The 19,953-nt window shown below is 40.2% G+C and overlaps 1 protein-coding gene across 6 annotated transcripts in view; it reads right to left on the reverse strand.

Moving 5' to 3' along the window:
- Positions 1-19,599, reverse strand: part of FHIT (fragile histidine triad diadenosine triphosphatase) — a 1,451,582-nt gene extending 1,431,983 nt beyond the window's left edge. For 2 of the 6 annotated variants that reach the window (XM_022572687.3, XM_022572686.3), the window contains exon 1: positions 17,690-19,595. The gene's annotated coding sequence lies outside the window, so the exon portion shown is untranslated. The other 4 variants (XM_089918152.1, XM_089918151.1, XM_089918156.1 and 1 more) reach the window with 3 other exon arrangements.
- Between the last annotated feature and the right edge of the window lie 354 nt (positions 19,600-19,953).

The following is a 19,953-nucleotide window of genomic DNA, read 5'->3' on the forward strand; positions in this document are numbered from 1 at the left end:
AGTATCTACTCTCTTAACAACTTTCCCATATACCATACAGCTGTGCTAACTATAATCATCATGCTGTACATTACAACCCTAATACTTATTTATCATATAATTGAAGTTTGTACCTTTTGATAACCACAAATCTGATCTTTTCCTATGAGTTTGGTGTAGGTTTGCGGCGGGGGTGGGGGAATGCTTTTTTTTTTTTTTTACACATTCCACACATAAGTGACATCACATAGTACTTATCTTTCTCTGTCTGGCTTATTTCACTTAGCATGCCTTCAAGGTCCATCCATGTTGTCACAAATGGTAGAATTTCCTCATTTTTTATGGCTGAATAATATTCCATTGTATGTATAAATACCAAAATTTCTTTAACCACTCATCCATCAATGGACACTTAAGTCTTGGCTATTATAAATAATGCTGCTATGAAAACAGGGATGCAGATATCTTTTCCAATTAGTGTTTTTGTTTCCTATATATATACATGGAACATTTGATGTTAAAGAGACTCCAGCATCCAGGTTTAAGAACTCATGTTGGATACAGATATTTGACTTTCAATTATAGATTTGACATTATTTATTTACTGTTCCCTATGATAAATGAGATGCTTAGGGAAAATGTTGGGTCTTTTAGACAACTGGGAAATCTGCTTCAGCATGTGTATTAGAGATGGTAACTGCTCTCAGTCACCTTGTCTTATCTAGTTCTTTACTTTATTTAAGGTATTGTGACGAATTAAAAAAAGAAAAAACAATAGCTAAAATCATTGCTAGTGTGTATTTGGTGCTTATTATATACCAGGAAGCACCCCATGTACTTTCATGTATTATCTCATTTAATCCTCACAATTAACCAGTGAGGTAGATTCTCTTATTATCTCCATTTTTTAGAAAAGGGAACTGAATCACAAAGAGAAAAATACTGAGTCAAAATATAAACATAATATATAACAGTAACAAAATAACATAATAATAATAACAAAATGGCAGCATCATTAAATCCCAGTGATGTGTCAAACAGCACTGGATGCTTTCCAAACATCATCTCTTGTGCTTACAACAACCTTCTACTATTCCCATTTAGTGGATGAGAAAACTGAGTACTTAACTAAATTAGCTAAGGCAAGATATAGGTCTGTTTGGCCCTGAAGCCTGCCTTGCCAGGCAAATGCCCCTGTGCAGAGGGTAAGGGGAAAGGCTTATCAGATCCCTGAAGCTCTCCACTTGGTCATAGCATGTTGGAGAGCACATGACTTCAGAATTATCAGATCCAAGTCCCTCACTTGACAGATGTGGAAAGGGAGGCCCAGAGAGAAGACACGACATTCATAAGGCAGTGAAAGAGCCAGAACTAAAACCCAGGTCACTCAACTCCCAGGACTGCGTTCTTGTGGTGACATGGTGAGGCCCTCTCACACTGAGTCAGCCATCTCAGATGCTGAAAGAAGGAAGGGAGAGCCTGACAGCTGCAGGGTGATGGTGCCAGCCTGTCATCTCTCCCTCTGCTCCCTCCTGACCCTCGGGGATGCTGTACGTGCTTCCGGGCACATTCAGAACTGGGAAGAATAGAGAAGCTTGGGGGAAAGAATCCACAGCAAAGGCAGAAAGCACCCAGTGCCCTTTCATAATCTACCCAGAGCCAATTTCCAATATGATTCTCCTAAAATAGATGGAGATCAATGGAGAAGGAGGTTGGCTCAGGCACATGTGGGTCTCTTTTATAGACACAAAACACAACAGAGCCCAGGTCTTTAAATCAGCAAATCCCTTGAATCTTTTCTGATTAAATGCACATCTTTCCTAGTTTGTGTACTGGATAAAAATAAAGTGTCGTATAGAGAAATCTTAAAAATAGAGTTTAGGAGATATTGAATTAAAATTCATTCAGTATTGTGTAATCCTTGAAATACAACAGTTGTTTACTCTGCTTTGATTTCTAAGCTTTCCTTTGATGACAAATATTAATATTTATCATTTTTCTGATGTTGGACTAATGAGAATCTTAAGTGTTTATGAGAGGCATTTAAATACTCCAGTATGATAGATGTGTTTGTTTTCTGACTTATATTCCTTTGTATTTAACATCAATGAGCATTTACTTTTTTGTGCTGAATCCTGGGTTGTTGTTCACCAATGTTTTCAGAAAACTTCATATGGCCAGAACTGCTAGTCTCTACGTTTATTTCATGGCCAAATATGAGATTTCCCCAAATAACACAATACTATGAGAAAGATCTAGCTGTGATCTTCAAACTGAAAACTGGCACACGTATAACTACTTGCCAGCAAGTAGACAGAGCAACATAACAGGTTTAATGACACTGACCACAGGTAATGTTTATTGAGCACTGACCACTCATCAGGCACTGTGCAAGGCATGCTTTACATCAACAGTCTCACTGAATCCTCACAATAACTCTAAGAGTTAAGTAGTATTATAATCTTTGTTTTACAGAAAAACAAGATGCAGTGAGGTTGAGTACTTTGCTCAAGATTACACGGCTAATGAGAAGCAAAGCCAGCAGTCAGTGCTCAGAGCCAGACAGCAGGCTCCTCTCTATACTCCCTCCCTATGAGCCCCTTCTTGACTCCCCAGCATTTGAAACTTCCTATTAGCTATATAACATTAATGACCCATCTGCATGGAACAGCAGCCTCAGGATGACCCAGACTTTCAGGTCTTGATGGCAATGAGGAGAAAAAACTCATTCTGTCTATCACAGGCCTGGGGATAGGACAAATAAGGTCCCTGCCTTTGGGGAGCAAACTTTCTCAAGAGGGAAAATAGACAATACTAATGCAATAAACAAGGCATTATCTCCAATAAACAGAGGAAATGGGTTGCTGTACATGTTCAGAGAAATGGTAAGAGGGCTGAGGTCTGCGATCTTCTGTAGATTTCACTTACCTATACTCCCCATGCAACCAGGAGTCGGCTAACCAAAGAAGTAATAGAGGATGGCCTAGAAGTAGTGTGGTAAAGTGCATGGTGTTGTGCAAAGTGCAACACCGAATTCTAAGTAAGGGATCTGACATGGACCACTTACCCCACACAGGGACCACATGCTCGGGAGACAGCATGAGCAAAATCACCACTATTCCTGCCTTCACAGAGCTTATAGTTGAGAGGGAAGAGAGGCATTGATCAAAAAACAGAGATGAAATTAAAGCTATAAAAAAGTATGAGGATATTTCTCCAAAGAAGACAATACAGATGGCCAACAGGTACATGAAAAGATGCTCCACACTGCTAATTATCAATGTTAGAGAAATGCAAATCAAAACTATAATGAGGTATCACCTCACATCAGTCAGAATGGCCATCATCAAAAAGTCTACAAACAAACGCTAGAGAGGGTGTAGAGAAAAGGGAACTCTCCTACACTGTTGGTGAGAAGGTTAAGTTGGTGCAGCCACTATGGAGAACAGTATGGAGGTTCCTTAAAAAACTAAAAATAGTCACTATATGATCCAGCAATCCCACTCCTGGGCATATCAAAAAGATACAAGCACCTCTATATTCATAGCAGCACTATTCACAATAGCCAGGACATGGAAACAACCTAAATGTCCACTGACAGATAAATGGTTAAAGAAGGTATGACACATATATACAATAGAATATTACTCAGCCATAAGAAAGAATGAAATAATGCCACTTGCAGCAATATGGATGGAACCAGAGATTATCATGCTAAGTGAAGTAAATCAGAAAGAGAAAGACAAACACCATATGATATCACTCATATGTGGAATCTAAAATATGACACAAATGAAATTCTATGAAATAGAAACAGACTCACAGACACAGAGAACAGACTTGTGGTTGCCAAGGGGGAAACGGGATGGGAGAGGGATGGAGTGGGAGTTTGGGGTGAGCAGATGCAAACTATTATATAGAGAATGGATAAACAACAAGGTCCTACTGTATAGCACAGGGAAAACTATATTCAGTATTCTGTGATAAACCATAATGGAAAATAATATTAAAAAAAAGAATGTATATATATGTATAACTGAATCACTCTGCTGTATAGCAGAAACTAACACAACATTGTAAATCAACTATATTTCAATTAAACAAAAATGGCAACATAGTAGAAGCCACAAAGAACTAGAACCTTGCTATTCCAAGTGTGACCCATCTTCCACATCTGCATCACCTGGGAGCCAGCCAGAAATGCAGAAGCTTCTGGTCAAACCACCCTTGCATATAATTCCAGCCAGGCCCTGACCCATAAGAGTTGGACCCAGCTGTTTCATCTGCACTAGGAAGCCAAATGCAGCTAATTCTTCTGGGCCAGGGAGACGTTGGTCTGTTGCCTTGTGGAGTTTCAAGAGACTAGAGGAAGCTTTCTGTCCTGCATAGAGGGGCCAAGAGAGGTCCTCAGCTGTAGATTTATCTGTGGCCACTGGCTGCTGAAGCTTCCTGTCCTTGCTTTTACCCCCTCAGCTGGCAGAACCCAGCAACTGGGATTTCAAACTGCAGTGGCCACCTGTTGCCTTTGTATCCCCAGTATCACTTCACCACTTATGAAGGTATCGGCACCTCCCATTAATCAGGCCTCTCTGTGTACAGAGCCATGTAAGCTGTGTCCAGAACAACTCCAGAGGGCACCATTCACATACATATTTCTGAAACAAAAAACAAAAACCTTCCCTTTCCCTCCACCCAACCATCTTCTTGTTATACCTCTTCCATACCGTCCACATTTGTCGCGCGTGCATTTTTCCCTGCTCTCCTGCAGATCACAACCTCTCCCCTCACTAGGCTCATTCCTGGGAGAGGTTGGACAGAGACTGCCAATGCTTCAGGGTTGAGAAAAACAACCTTATTCCAGCAGGTTCCTCTGCCTGTCCTCAGGACTCCAAGCACATACACAGACTCCGGCTTCTAGGTATCACTCAGGCCAACCAAGCAAGTACTGTCCTGCAGTAAATGTGGAGACAGCAGTGAGGTTTTTTTTATTGTTTCAAAACTGAATACATGCAAAAGAGCCTTCAAGTCCTGCAAAAAATAAAAATTTTGTCCATATCACATACTACAAACTTCAGTGATTAAATGACTGTAGACCATACTTTCCTCCAGCCCATGCTCAACTAAAATACGCATGCTTTAAACCTCATGAGGAAGCACTGATACTTCCACATTATCTATGATGGGTTTTAGCTCCAATAGCTGTGAGCCTGAGAAATTGCAAAATACATTGAATTTTCATGGAAACCTGACTGTTAATAAAAAGAGGTAAATCCATAATGAGGAACACTAATAAACACATAAAAAGATTCAGAAAGAGTCTTTAGGTTCCAGGATACTGTCAATGAGCGTCTTTTGTGAACATCTTAACCAGTTTCTCAATTTTTTTTCTATGCCTACTTATTTATCATTACAAGAAAACCTTGGCATACATGCAAATTCCCCCAAAATATGTAATTTTTAAACTGTATTAAACCCGCCAGCAAAAACACTTTTCCCAGCCTTTCTCTCTATTAAGTCAACACAGTAGAAAAATAAAACTACTACATTGTGAAATGACCTTCTAGTGAGCAGAGAAGCTTAGGAAATGCTGTAAAAGGAAATTGAGGTATAGGGTAATATAAATTCAGGCCAAGAATCCTCCTGAAAACTGGATATAAAGTTATAAATATAAATATTCAAGGGTGTGGCCAAGATGGCAGAGTAGGAAGACCTGAACTCATCTCGTCTTACAGACACATCAAAATTACAACTACTTACGGAGCAACTACTTATGAGAACCTGAAGACTAGCAAGAAAGATTTTCCACAACTAAAGATATAAGAAGGAGTGACGAGAGGGTAGGAGGGGTGGAGGTGGAGCTGCAGTCCCGTCCAGACCCACACTCCTGGGTGGGCAACCCACAAATGGGAGGATAATCACAATTGTAGAGGTTCTCTTCAAGGAGCGACCTAGAGATTATCATACTAAGTGAAGTCAGTCAGTAAGTGAAGTAAGTCATATGATATCACTTATATGTGGAATCTAAAAAATGATACAAATAAACTTATTTATAGAACAAATACAGACTCACAGACATAGAGAACAAACTTATGCTTACCAAAGGGAAGAGGTGGGAAGAAGGGATGAATTAGGAGTTGGGGATTAGCAGATACAAACTACTATATATAAAATAGATAAACAACAAGGTCCTACTGCATAGCACAGTGAACTACATTCAATATCTTGTAATAACCTGTAATGGAAAAGAACCTGAATATACATATATGTGTGTATGTGTGTGTGTGTGTATGTGTGTGTATATATATATATATATATATATATATATATATATAACTCAATCACTTTGCTGTACAGCTGAAGCTGACACAAAATTGTAAATGAACTATAGTTCAATTTCTTTTTTTTTTTTTGGCTGTGTTGGGTCTTAGTTGTAGCACGCAGGATCTTCATTTGAGGCATGTGAGATCTTTCGTTGAGGTGCGCACGCGAGCTTCTCTCTAGTTGTGGCGCGTGGGTTCCAGAGCACGTGGGCTCTGTAGTTTGCGGCACATAGGCTCTCTAGTTGAGGCATGCATGCTCAGTAGTTGTGGCGCCTGGGCTTAGTTGTCCTGCAGCATGTGGGATCTTAGTTCCCTAACCAGGGATTCAACCGGAATCCCATGCATTGTAAGGCAGATTCTTTACCACTGGACCACCAGGGAAGTACCCCCCGACCAGGGATTGAACACAGGCCACTGCAGTGAAAGCACTAAGCTCTAACCATTGGGATGCCAGGGAATTTCCAACTATACTTCAATTTAAAAAAAGATACTAGGGAGCTAATTTGCCTGCTACAGCAATAATTATCCCCAAGCTTAGCACCATTATTTCAAGCACCCAACACAATGTCTGACACATAATATGTACTCAATAAACACTTATCAGTGATTGAATTAATTTTTTTTAATTTATTTATTTATTTTTGGCTGTGTTGTGTCTTCGTTTCTATGCGAGGGCTTTCTCTAGTTGCGGCAAGCAGGGACCACTCTTCATCCCGTTGCGCGGGCCTCTCACTATCATGGCCTCTCTTGTTGCAGAGCACAGGCTCCAGACGCGCAGGCTCAGTAGCTGTGGCTCATGGGCCCAGTTCCTCCGCAGCATGTGGGATCTTCCCAGACCAGGGCTCGAACCCGTGTCCCCTGCATTGGCAGGCAGATTCTCAACCACTGCACCACCAGGGAAGCCCTGAATTAATTTTAAAAAAAGAATTTTAAAGATAAGCAAAAGCTAAAAGAGTTCACCACCACTAAACAAGCTTCTCTAAGCGGAAAAGAAAAGACTACAACTAGAAATATGAAAATAATGAAAAGGAAAATCTCATTGGTGAAATTACAGTAAAGGTAGTAAGTAGATCAACCACTTACAAAGCCAGTATGAAGGTTAAAAGACAAAAGTAGTTAAATCATCTATTTCCACAATAAGTAGTTAAGGGATACACAAAACAAAAAGATGTAAAATATGATGTCAAAACATTAAGTGAAAAATCTCACATAAACAAGCTAACTTAAAGGAACTAGAAAAAGAACAAACAAAACCCAAAGTTAGTAGAAGGAAAGAAATAATAAAGATCAGAGAGAAAGCTAAATGAAATAGAGCCTTTATAAATACAACAATAGAAAAGATCAATGAAACTGAGAGCTGATTCTTTGAAAAGGTAAACAAACTTGATAAACTTTTAGCCAGACTCATCAAGAAAAAAAGAGAGAAGCTCAAATAAATAAACTCAGTTACAGCCAACACCACAGAAATACAAAGGATAAGAGATTGCTATGGGGACTTCCCTGGTGGTCCAGTGGTTAAGAATCCACCTTCCAATGCAGGGGACGCAGGTTCGATCCCTAGTCAGGGAACTAAGATCCAATATGCCACAGGACAACTAAGCCCACGCGCTCTCGACCCTGCGCACTGCAACTACTGAGCCCGCATGCCCTGGAGCCCATGTGCCACAGCTGAAGAGAAGCTCACACACTGCAACAAAGAGCCCATGCACTGCAACAAAAGATCTCACATGCCGCAACAAAGATCCCACGTGCCACAACTAAGACCTGATGCAGCCAAATAAATAAATAAATATTTTTTTAAAAAAGAGATTACTATGAACAATTATACACTAATAAAATGGGCAACTATGAGAAGTGGATAGGGCTTCCCTGGTGGCACAGTGGTTGAGAGTCCGCCTGCCGATGCAGGGGACATGGTTCGTGCCCCAGTCCAGGAAGATCCCACATACCGCGGAGTGGCTGGGCCCGTGAGCCATGGCCGCTGAGCCTGTGCATCCGGAGCCTGTGCTCCGCAACAGGAGAGGCCACAACAGTGAGAGGCCCACATACCGAAAGAAAAAAAAAAAGTGGATAAATTCCTAGAAAAATATAATCTCCCAAGACTAAATCAGGGAAAAATAGAAAATATGAACACACCAAGACCAGACAGCTTCAAAGTTGAATTCTACCAAACATTTAAAGAAGAGTTAACACCTAACCTTCTCAAACTATTCCAAAATTGAAGAGGACAGAACACTTCCAAACCCATTCTATAAGACCAGCATCACCTTGATACCAAAATCAAAGACACCACACAAAAAAAGAAAATTACAGGCCTATACCACTGATGAAAATAGATGCAAAAATTCTCAACAAAATATTAGCAAATCAAATTCAATAATATATTAAAAGGATCATACACCATGATCAAGAAGTATTTATCCCAGGGATGCAAGGATAGCTTAACATCCACAATTCAATCAATGTGATACACCATATTAACAAATTGAAGAATAAAAGTCATATCATTATCACAAGTTTGTGAAAGAACTTTTGACAAAATTCAACATCCATTTATGGCCAAAATTCTCAAGAAAATGAGAATGGGGGAACATACCTCAACATAATAAAAGCCATATATGACACACCTACAGCCAACATCATACTCAGTGGTGAAAAGCTGAAAGCATTTCCTGTAAAATCAGGAACATGACAAGGATATCCACTCTCACCAGTTTTATTCAACAAATTATTGGAAGTCCTAGCCAGAACAATAAGACAATATAAATAAATAAATAAATGGAATCTAATTGGAAAGCAATAAATAAAACTGTCACTGTTTGCAGATTTCATTATATTTATGTATATAAAATATATATAATACCTAATTATATGTGTGTGTGTTTGTGTATATATATATATATATTTTTTGTTGTTGTTGTTGTTGTTAAGCATGTATATTCCTAAAGAGCCCACCAAAAACTATTAGAACTGAAAAATAAATTCGGTAAAGCTGCAGGATACAAAATTAATACATGGAAATCTGCTGTGTTTCTATACACTAACAGTGAACTATCAGAGAAGTTAAGAAAACAATCCCATTTATAATTTAATCAAAAAGAATAAAACACCTAGGAATAAATCTCACCAAGGAAGTAAAAGACTTAGAAAACTATAAGACACTGATGAAAGAAATTGAAGATGACACAAACAAATGGAAAGATATACCATGCTTATGGATTGGAAGAATTAATATCATTAAAATCACCATACTACCCAAGGCAAATCTACAGATTCAATGCAATCTCTATCAACTGGAACAAATAATTCTAAAACATGTAAGGAAATACAAAAGACCCTGAATAGCCAAAATGAACTTCAGAAAGAAGAACAAATCACACTCCCTGATTTCAAACTATACTAGAAAGCTACAGTAATCAAAACAGTATGGTAGTAGCACAAAAACAGACACATAGATCAATGGAACAGAATAGAGAGCTCAAAAATAAACCCACACACTTATGGTCAGTTAATCTACAACAAAGGAGGCAAGAATATACAATGGAGAAAAGATAGTCTCTTCAGCAAGTGGTGTTGGGAAAACTGGACAGCTACATGCAATAGAATCAGACTGAACTACTTTCTCATACCATATAGAAAAGTAAACTCAAAATGGATTAAAGACTTTAATGTAAGATTTGAAACCATAAAAATCCTGGAAGAAAACAGAGGCAGTACTCTCTTAGACATTGGTCTTAGAAATATTTTTTTAGATGTCTCCTCAGGCAAGGGAAACATAGAAAAAATAAAATAAACAAATGGGACTACATCAATCTAAAAAGCTTTTGCACAGTGAAGGAAACTATCAACAACATGAAAAGGCAGCCTACTGAATGGGAGAAGATATTTACAAACAATGTATCTGATATGGGGTTAATGTCCCAAATATACAAAGAATTTATACAACTCAACATCAAAAAAAAAAAAAAAAAAAACCCATTAACAAATGGACAGAGGACCTGAATTGACATTTTTCCAAAGAAGGAATACAGATGGCCAAGAGACACATGAAAAGACACTCAACATCACTAATCATCAGGGAAATGCATATAAAAACAACATAAGATACCACCTCACACCTGTCAGAATGGCTATCATCAAAAAGACATCAAATAACAAGTGTTGGAGAGGATGAAGAGAAAAGGGAACCCTCATGCACTGTCAGTGGTATTGTAAATTGGTGCAGCCACTATGGAAACAGTATGGAGGTTCCTCAAAACACTAAAAAATAGAACTGCCTTACAATCCAGCAATTTCACTTCTGGGAATCTACCCAAAGAAAACAAAAACACAAATTTGAAAAGATATATGTACTCCAGTGTTCATTGCAACATTATTTACAGTAGCCAAGATATGGAAGCAACCTACGTGTCCACTGATAGATGAATGGATAAAGAAGATGTGATACACACACACACACAAACACACACACACACACACACACACACAGAGGAATATTACTCAGCCATAAAAAAATGAAATCTTGCCATTTTCAACAATATGGGTGCATCTAGAAGGTATGCTAAGTGAAATAAGGCAGAGAAAGATAAATCCCGCATTATCTCACTTATATGTGGAATAGAAAAAACAAAACAAGCAAGCAAACAAAACAAAACAAAAAAACAGACTCACAGATACAGAGAACAAATATGTGGTTGCCAGAAGGCAGAAGGGTGAGGGGGTCAGCAAAATAGGTGAAGGGGATTAAAAGGTACAAACCTCCAGCCATACAAGAAATAAGTCACAAGGATGTAATAAACAGCATAAGGAATATGGTCAATAATATTGCAATAACTTTGTATGCAGACAGATGGTTACTCGACTTATCTTGGTGATCATTTCATAATGTATGAAAATATCATGTAATTACGTAGTACACCTGAAACTATCATAATAGTGTATGTCAACTATATTTCAATAAAAAATATAAATTACTTTCATGAAGAAAAATATATGTATTCAGATACAAACATAAGAATACACATTTTCTATGGAGCAAAAAATTTTTAAAGGAAAGGGGTCCTATATATTATGGATAATCCAGAAAATTAAAGGCATTTAATCAAATTAGCTTAACTGTTCCACCCTAAAATGGTAGATGGAAGTAATTTTAAAGAGAAAAAAGACAGAAAGAAACCCATCTTTATAATTGGCAGCATCTCTGGAAGTGGTTCCTTTTAAACTACTGAATTAGAATGTAAGAATGTTGCTAGTAAAAATGGGTTGTATTTTATCTGAACAATAGTTTAAGCCTTTTCAATAACATGGCCACAACTCATGAAAACATGTAACTCAGTTTCTTTTGAACATGGTTTTCATGGGTTAATAACTTTTTTTTAGCTCTGAGGAATGGAACAAACTAAATACCAGAAAGAGAAAAGCAGTCTGAAACTCAGCATTAAGGAGAATCCTGACTAGGGTAAGCACAGCTAGAGATAAAAAGGGTTAGAACGGGGGTGTCCTAGTAAGTAATCTCAAAGGTAACCCAGGGCACAACCTACAGTTAGTTCATCAGATTCCAAGAGAGATTTGTGACTAGGCTTATTATCTCTTTCACTCCCAAAGACTTCAGCTACTTTCCAGATATTTCATTCCCCACCCAGGCCCTTAGACTGTACTTGATTTATTTTGTGATGTTATGGTTTTTAAAATCAATGGTTCTCAATCCTAGATGCACTTCATTATAACCCAGGAAACTTAAAAAAGAAATTATCAACGCCTGCCTCCCCTCCGGCACTCTGATTTAATTTGTATGGATGGGACCAGCGCCAGGTGATTCTAACTTGCAACAAGGGTTGAGAATCACTGGTTGGAGAACAATCCAAACAGGTTAAAATTATGTAAAGAAGGAGGCACTATAATTGGGCTAAATAAATTTACAAGGCTAGGCAAGGTGCCTCAAGTTCCTGCAATCAGATATAAGATGGTACTTTCAGGATCCCAGATTTTTTTCCATCAAATTGAGAGACTCAATTGCTGAGAGAAATCTATTTGCCCAGAACGTTCAAATTTTTACAAAGTTCAGCACTTCACCTGTGAGACAGAAGCAAAAACAGTAGAATTAAAGGTAATCTATTCCACCTAGCATTCAAAATGTGATAAACAAGAAAATGTGATAAACAAGGAAATGTGGAGCAGGGTGCATAATATTATGATTTTTACTAATAACCGTAAGAGTAAAATCAAAGCTACCATTTACTGAGTTCAATTACTGTATTAAGCACAGTAACCCTTTCCAAGGGTGACCTCATTGAAAATTTAAAACATGATTAAAGCAATAGAAATTATTACCCACCTTTCACAGATAATAAGGAAATTGAGGCTCAAAGAGATTACCTCACTTTCCCCAGAGTCACACAGCAAATAGGAAAAACCAAGATTAGAATCCAGGTCTTCTGCTCTCTAGAGCCCATTCTCTTAATCACCATTATCTCTGACCTAGAACACTGAAGAGTCTCCTAAGTACTTGCTACTCAAAGGATAGTCCATAGACCAGCAGCAACAGCCTGCTAGTGCTGGCCCATTCCAGATCTGCTGAATCAGACTCCACATTTTAAGATCAGCGGGAGATTCACATGCACATTAAAGTTAAAGAAACGCAAGACTATCTGGTTTTCCCACATTATTACCTCTCACAAATTCATCATCCATACTGCATCCAAAGCCTTTAAAAAACAAATCCAATAATTTTAGTTCTCCACTTAAGACTTTTAAATGGTTTCACAAATACCCTTGGAATAAAGTCCAAAATTCTTTTGCAGTACAGATAACTGGACTCTGCATAATATCACCCATGCCTGCCTCTGCAGCCTGATCTCTCCCACCTTCCCCATTCAGTGATTTGTATACCCCAAGCACAAAGACTTTTCTGCTCATCAAATCCCAACACACTCTACCTTCCTTGCTTCTTTCCTTCAAGTTCTTCCCTGCTTAGAATATACCACAACCCACCACCATGACCACCTCCATGTCAGCCACATTCAAAGCTGTATCTCCACTGCATAAGTGTAGTGCCTGGCACAGACCTAGAAGCAGGATAAATGTGCTCAATAAATACATGCTTAAGACAACTCGACTGAGGGCCTCAACTGTTTCCTTCGTTCATCTGCTCTTTGCTCTCGCTATGATCCTCATTTCATTCCTCCTTCCCTGTCCCCAGCATCACCCCTCTTCTGTAACTCACCTCTCTATCAGTAACCTCATGGCTACTGAAGTTGTCAGCTTTAGAAAGAAGCACTGCCGTGTCCACATAGCCACTGCCCCGGGATTACTCACCAGCTGGATGACAACTGCTTCACTTTAACCCTGAGGCTCCTGGGATAGGCCCAGTCCTTTCCAGAAGTGGACAGAAGGCCCTACTGACCGTTTTTCAACCCAAAATTTAATATATAGATGAAACCAGAGATCAGGGACCTGTCAGCAGTCAATGAAGAGCCAAAAGCTTCACTATCTCTCTGCCTACACAAGACACTTTCACTGAGCTGACAAGATGGATTATCAAGAGTTGCAGTTAACTTCATAGTTTATATGTGATGGCCAAGCTTGCTACCCTAAGAAAACAAATGACAAGACCCTTTTATAAAACAGATATCTGCCTCCAGTTTAAATCCTGAGTAAATATATTTTCATATACACGTTTACATTAATAATGACAAAAATAAGATCTATTCATCTATTAAATGCAAGCTATTGAGCACCTGACATGCTCAAAGCTTTAAACACACTATCTTATTTAATCTTTATCATCACTTTATGCGGTAGAATGCTTATTATCCTTGCTTTACAGAAGAGGAAACCAAGGGCTTAGTAACATGCCTAAGAGGCAGGGCTGGGATTTCAGTCATAGGCCTTCAGACTACCACTCTCTATTGCTTCTCTATGTTTTGCTATTTGGATCACTTTCTCATCTTAGAAGTCACAGACCTGGACATTCCCAAAGCAACAGTCCCTCAGAGGATGACCTCAAAAGCTGTAGCAACAGCTTGTATTTCAAAGCTGCCTTTCTGCATTAAAAGAGAAAACTGAAATTCAGGGGGAAAATGTGGGAATAGAGCTCAAAGGTGCTTATGAATGCAATTCCACAAATACTTTTTCCGTGTCTACTAGTGGTCACGCACTTTGCTGGAAGCTGACTGATCAGACTGTCATTTAGGAGAGTGCTGGTGGGACAGAGGGTGACCAGGAGAACATCTCCAATAATGACTATCTCAGGAACGTTCAGCCAGTAATTTATAAAACTGCTACTTTATTATCTAATTATGTAGAAATCATCTTTCACACACAAGAGGTGAGAGTAATCTGCTTTATCTGTGAATACATAATTGAAAAGGCCAATGTGTCTTCTAAAACAAAAGTTTTATATAATTCAAACAACTCATGTGTTCATTTATGTTACCCTATATTAGAGGATTAGATTTTAACATATGTGAATGCAAACACAATGTCAGATTTTGTTCTCGTGTCTTACAGGACAAAAGAGAAAAGAGTATTGGGAGCCAAGACAAGACTAATTCCCAAAATACAAATGGAACATATTGAAGCTGCATGTACATTAAAAGAAAGAGAGCTGCATGTACACAGAAACATTTCCTAAAGCATTCCACCAAACATGTACAGGAATAAGGCAAGGACAAGGATACTAAGTAAAATAAAGCATGAGCCTAAAAGGTCACATACAGGACTATGAGGCCTCCAGAACCCTGCCTCCTTGCAGAAACAGAATGCTTGTGACACAAGGGCATGAGATGAAGGCTGTGAATGTTATACCTCAATTCCCTAATTTTTTAAATGAAAAAGTTAGATTAGATGATTTATAAGGTCCTTCTAGCCCTAACCCATTAGCTACTTTTCATCCATGAGGCCCTGTACCTAAAGAGATATGAGCTATATGTTCAGAAAACATTTGTTGAATTCATGAAATATCACGTTACCAATAATAAGAAAAGAGACTTTACAACAATTGGTCCTGGTCTGTGGCCTAGGAAGAACAAATTAGAAGAGAAACCATTATCTAAACAGCTTCACATATGGCGTCCCTGCTAGCTGTCTGCTGGTAGAATGAAAATAACCCTGGACTTGGAAACAAGACGTTCGGGTCTAGTCTCATCCCTGACACAGACCAGCTGTGTGACCTTGGGCAAACTGCTTCACCACCTGCACCAGTTTCCTCATCTCTAAAATAAAAGTATTATAAAACTCTATATAGCTAACATTTGTGGAACCTCTACTATATGCCAGGAACTGTTCCAAGATCTTTGCCTTAGATTTAAATGATCTCAAAGGTTTTTGCAGCACTACCGTTTAGTGTTTAACTACAGAGGCAACATGGTATAGTGGAAAGATTCCAAATTCCGTACTCAGAAAGCTCGGGCTCCCTCCACCTCCATAAGATACAGTCTTTTTCTAAGCAGAGTCTGTCAAGCAGACTGGGTTACAATCTCGGTAGTTCTATTCACTAGCTTAGTTAACTTCGACACGTTGCTCAACTTCCCTATTTCCTAGCCTTAGTTTTCTAATATGGAAAATGCATATGAAAATGGCTATTTCTCTCATATAGCGCTTGAGAGGATTAAACTATAACTAAATGTAATATCTATTTATAAAAGATATATTACATTTGATTACTAGGTGTGTGACCGTGTACAAATCGTCTTCTCAAGTTTTTTTTCTTATCTACAAATGGGAGATACAGTATTATTACGAGAGATAGTATGAACATGCTCTGTAAACTGTTGAGTGTTAGCACTGTTTGAAAGCATGCATAATTCCTAAGATACTTAGAAAAGCGTATACAATAAACCCCCACGTAGTACTTGGAAGAGCGTATATAATCAAAAACAACAAGAACACATTTTTGCTAAACATATTTCACTACACCCGGCTCGCAGCTAGTGGACGCAGGGCAAGCAGCCAAGAACGCAGGGCCACATGGAAGTTGTAGTTCCGAGTCAAGGGGCTGCTCCAAAGAACTGCTGGAAGTGAGACTTCAACTCCCAGGAGACACCTCGCCAAGCCAAATGACACGCTGGGAGATGGAGTACCAGCCCTCCGGGAAACTAGAGGCGGGACTACAACTCCCAGAAGCCTCCGCTGCCCGGGCCGCCGGCGGTAAGATGGAGCCAGAAAATGGAGAGTTCAGGTACAGGACCTTAACAGGTGCGAGTCGGGGCCGCTTTCGGTAGTCCCGGACCCAGCAAGGATCTGAGCCTTTCTAACATGACCACAGGCTGTATTCTATGCCGATCCCAAGCACAGTTCTGAGAGACGCACAATAATAAAAGTTTGAATGTGGCAAACTTTCACAAGCAAGACTTCATCTAGATTTCAGCTCCTGGCAGCTCCTTGGGCCACTTAGGCAGGGAGCCTTAAGTTCCTTTTTCCCCGGTAAGCACTGTGAGTGGCTAGTCATACAGCAGAGGCAGAATTTGATCCTAGAGAGGAAGCTGCAAATCCAGCTCCAGTTCCACTAACCGGCCTTTTTCCCCCACATGAACACACCTTAAAAATCCCCGCATGTTTTCATATATAAACTACATTAGGGCTTCCCTGGTGGCGCAGTGGTTGGGAGTCCGCCCGCCGATGCAGGGGACGCGGGTTCGTGCCCCGGTCCGGGAGAATACCGCACGCCGCGGAGCGGCTGGGCTCGTGAGCCATGGCCGCTGAGCCTGCGCGTCCGGAGCCTGTGCTCCGCAAAGGGAGAGGCCGCGGCAGTGAGAGGCCCGCGTACAGCAAAAAAAAAAAAAGAAAAAAAAAATCTACATTAAGCCATAAAATAGATGTAAAGAAGTCCAACAGAGTACTGATTTCTCCCACCATAATGAATTATTCTGTGTCTTTTAAATACTAAATGTAAAATTCTCTCCCAAAATATTGCCTTCCCCGTGTCCTGCTTAGCTCCTCCTCCTGGACACTTGTTCAAACCCTCCTCCCTCCCCCTGGGGAACCCAGAGCTGGATGTTTAACACACATCTGTTGGGGCATAGAGTCCTGCTACTTGACAGTAAAACTGAAAAAAATCCAAAAGCGGCCCATGCTAACTACACCACCAGAGCCAGGAGCTGGGGCGTCCCCTGGAACCGCTGGCATGCCCCCATGCCTCAGTTTATCCACTTACAAAATGCGGCGGAGGAGGGGCGGGTTAGGGTTAGGGCCGGTGCTCAGGAAGTGGCCGTGAGAAGGTGAGGTGAGGTGGGAGGGTCCTCCCGACAGACCCCCCACTACCTCCCAACGAGCTGCGTGGACCCAGTCAGTCCCCGCTCCACTGGACCGCCGGAGTAATGACCAGACGCGCGCGGAACCCCGGATCTGCGCCACAGAAACACTGTTCGACTTGGGCTTGCCCCCGCCCCTACCTTCCAAGATCTTGGCAGCTGGGAAGTGCAAGGCAGAGGGAGGGAGCGCGGGGCAGAAGCAGTTCCTGGGCGTGTGCCCACGGGAGTGGCTGCCTGAGGGACCCAGGAGCAGAGGGCAAAAAGTCTCTCCACTGGACGGAGCGGAGCAAGGACTACAACTCCCAGACGGCCCCGCGGCGGGGAAGGGCCCCAACATGGCTACTCGTCTGGGGACAGACGCTCGGGCCAATAGGCGCAGAGCACGTGCCTATACCGGGCCAATCAAAAGCCATAATGACAAAAATCCCTGTTTAGGGGACGGGAAACACTGTTGCTCTCTGGAAAGAAGCTGAGGTGAGAATTCCCTCAGAAAGGGATTTCGTCATAATCCACACAATCTTTGTTTTTTACCAAATGTAAAAAGTAACATGATTGTTTAGGCTGTGCTGCATTTTTGCTTCCTTCTTTCCTCCCACACGCGCTCAACTTACCCACCCCTCACTGCTCCTCACTGTCTGAATTTCCTTTCGCTTCGTTTCCTCACTCTGGATCTTTTTTGATTCCTAGAGCCTTCCTTTCTTTTGTTTCTCTCAGCACGCGGGCTCGCAGGCCTTAATTGAACCGGTGTATGACTGCACTCCGCCTTCCCGGGCATCCTAACCAAAATTGAACCACAGACTCCCCTGTCCATTCCTTTCTTCTTTTTGTGTGTTATTTTTCTCCTTAGCTCTTGTCCTTAACCAAGCATTGTATATAATTTATCTTTTTTATCATCTTGCCCCTTAGAATGAAAGATCTGTTATAGATATGGGGGGTTTTTTCTGGTCACTGCAGTGTTTCTAGCACCTAAAAGTATAAATAGTATCTATAATATATATAGTATAATATTTTAAATTATAAATTTTAATTTAAACTTATTATATATAATCCATATATTTATATACTATAAAATTTCTATTATAATATTTTATATAGTATATATATACACCCATACTATATGTATTACATATAGTGTATATATATATATATATATATGTATATAATAGGCATTCAGTAAATGTATTTCAAGTAATTAAATGAATTATTCTCTATTCTCCCTTTCTCCCTTTCTTTGGTGCAGATCAATTCAGTTCATGTCTGACCACCGTGGGGCCCTTGTGCTTGCTCCCTTTTTAAATTCAAAATCATTCAGTATATTCTGCCCAGTGCCATATAGGTGCTGGAGAAATTGAATCATTCTCAGTTCTTAACCTCAAGATGCTCCTGGTCTAGTGGAGGATGAGAAGCAAACATAATTTGCAATAAATGCAACTGAAAATTGCAGAACAGCTAATTAATTTCACAAAGGCATACAGCTCATAAACAGGGACTAGAATCCTGGCCTTCAGACTCTTGTTACTACACCATGCTGCTTCTTATAGCTACCTCTCTTCTTCAAGATTGCCTCCTTCCCTTTTCTTTCCTCCCAATCCTAGTGCCAAGGAAAAAGAGACATTTGCCAGTCATCTTTTACATTTAAAAGGGAGAAACAAAGAGCAATTACACTTGGACAAACACTTAGATAGGTCCCTACTTTCCCTGACACCATTTCCTTTTGTTTTGTTTTCTTTTTTTTTTTTTTTTTTTTGTGGTACGCGGGCCTCTCACTGTTGTGGCCTCTCCCATCGCGGAGCACAGGCTCCGGACGCGCAGGCTCAGCGGCCATGGCTCACGGAACAAGCGGCTACGCGGCATGTGGGATCTTCCCGGACCGGGGCACAAACACGTGTCCCCTGCATCGGCAGGCGGACTCTCAACCCCTGCGCCACCAGGGAAGCCCCTTCTTTTTTTTTTCTCTCACTTTTTTCTTTGGCCTGCTTCATTACATGCCCGTGATTACACCAAGTCTTAGATCTCACATACTTTCTGATGTTTGAACCCCACAGATCGTAGCGAGGTGTCCTACAAAATGTCCTGGTGTGAAACACTGATGTCTTAGGAAGCTTGACTCAGAGAATGTCACAGTGGATTATGGTCAGTTTCCAGATCATCACACAGACACCGTGGCCACATAAAATAATAGAGAATTGTGAATAGGTGAAATTGAAAACAATTGCAGTTAAAACAGCAGAAATGTGATCAATATGTGTACAGACTGATTTCATGCACAGGGATTAAAACCCCTCTCCAGGCTTCCTACCCTAATCTTCTGTTAATTTGGGGTGGTTTCCTATAATACAGCAGTTCTTTCTAGCTTTTATGAGAAAAAAGCAGTCCCAGCTTTTCTCAGGCTGATTGGCATGAGA

Source organism: Delphinapterus leucas, chromosome 10, assembly GCF_059928025.1.
Source record: "Delphinapterus leucas isolate spDelLeu-1000000601 "Yukka" chromosome 10, BTC_Dleu_Yukka2, whole genome shotgun sequence".
NCBI classification, from domain to species: Eukaryota; Metazoa; Chordata; class Mammalia; order Artiodactyla; family Monodontidae; genus Delphinapterus; species Delphinapterus leucas.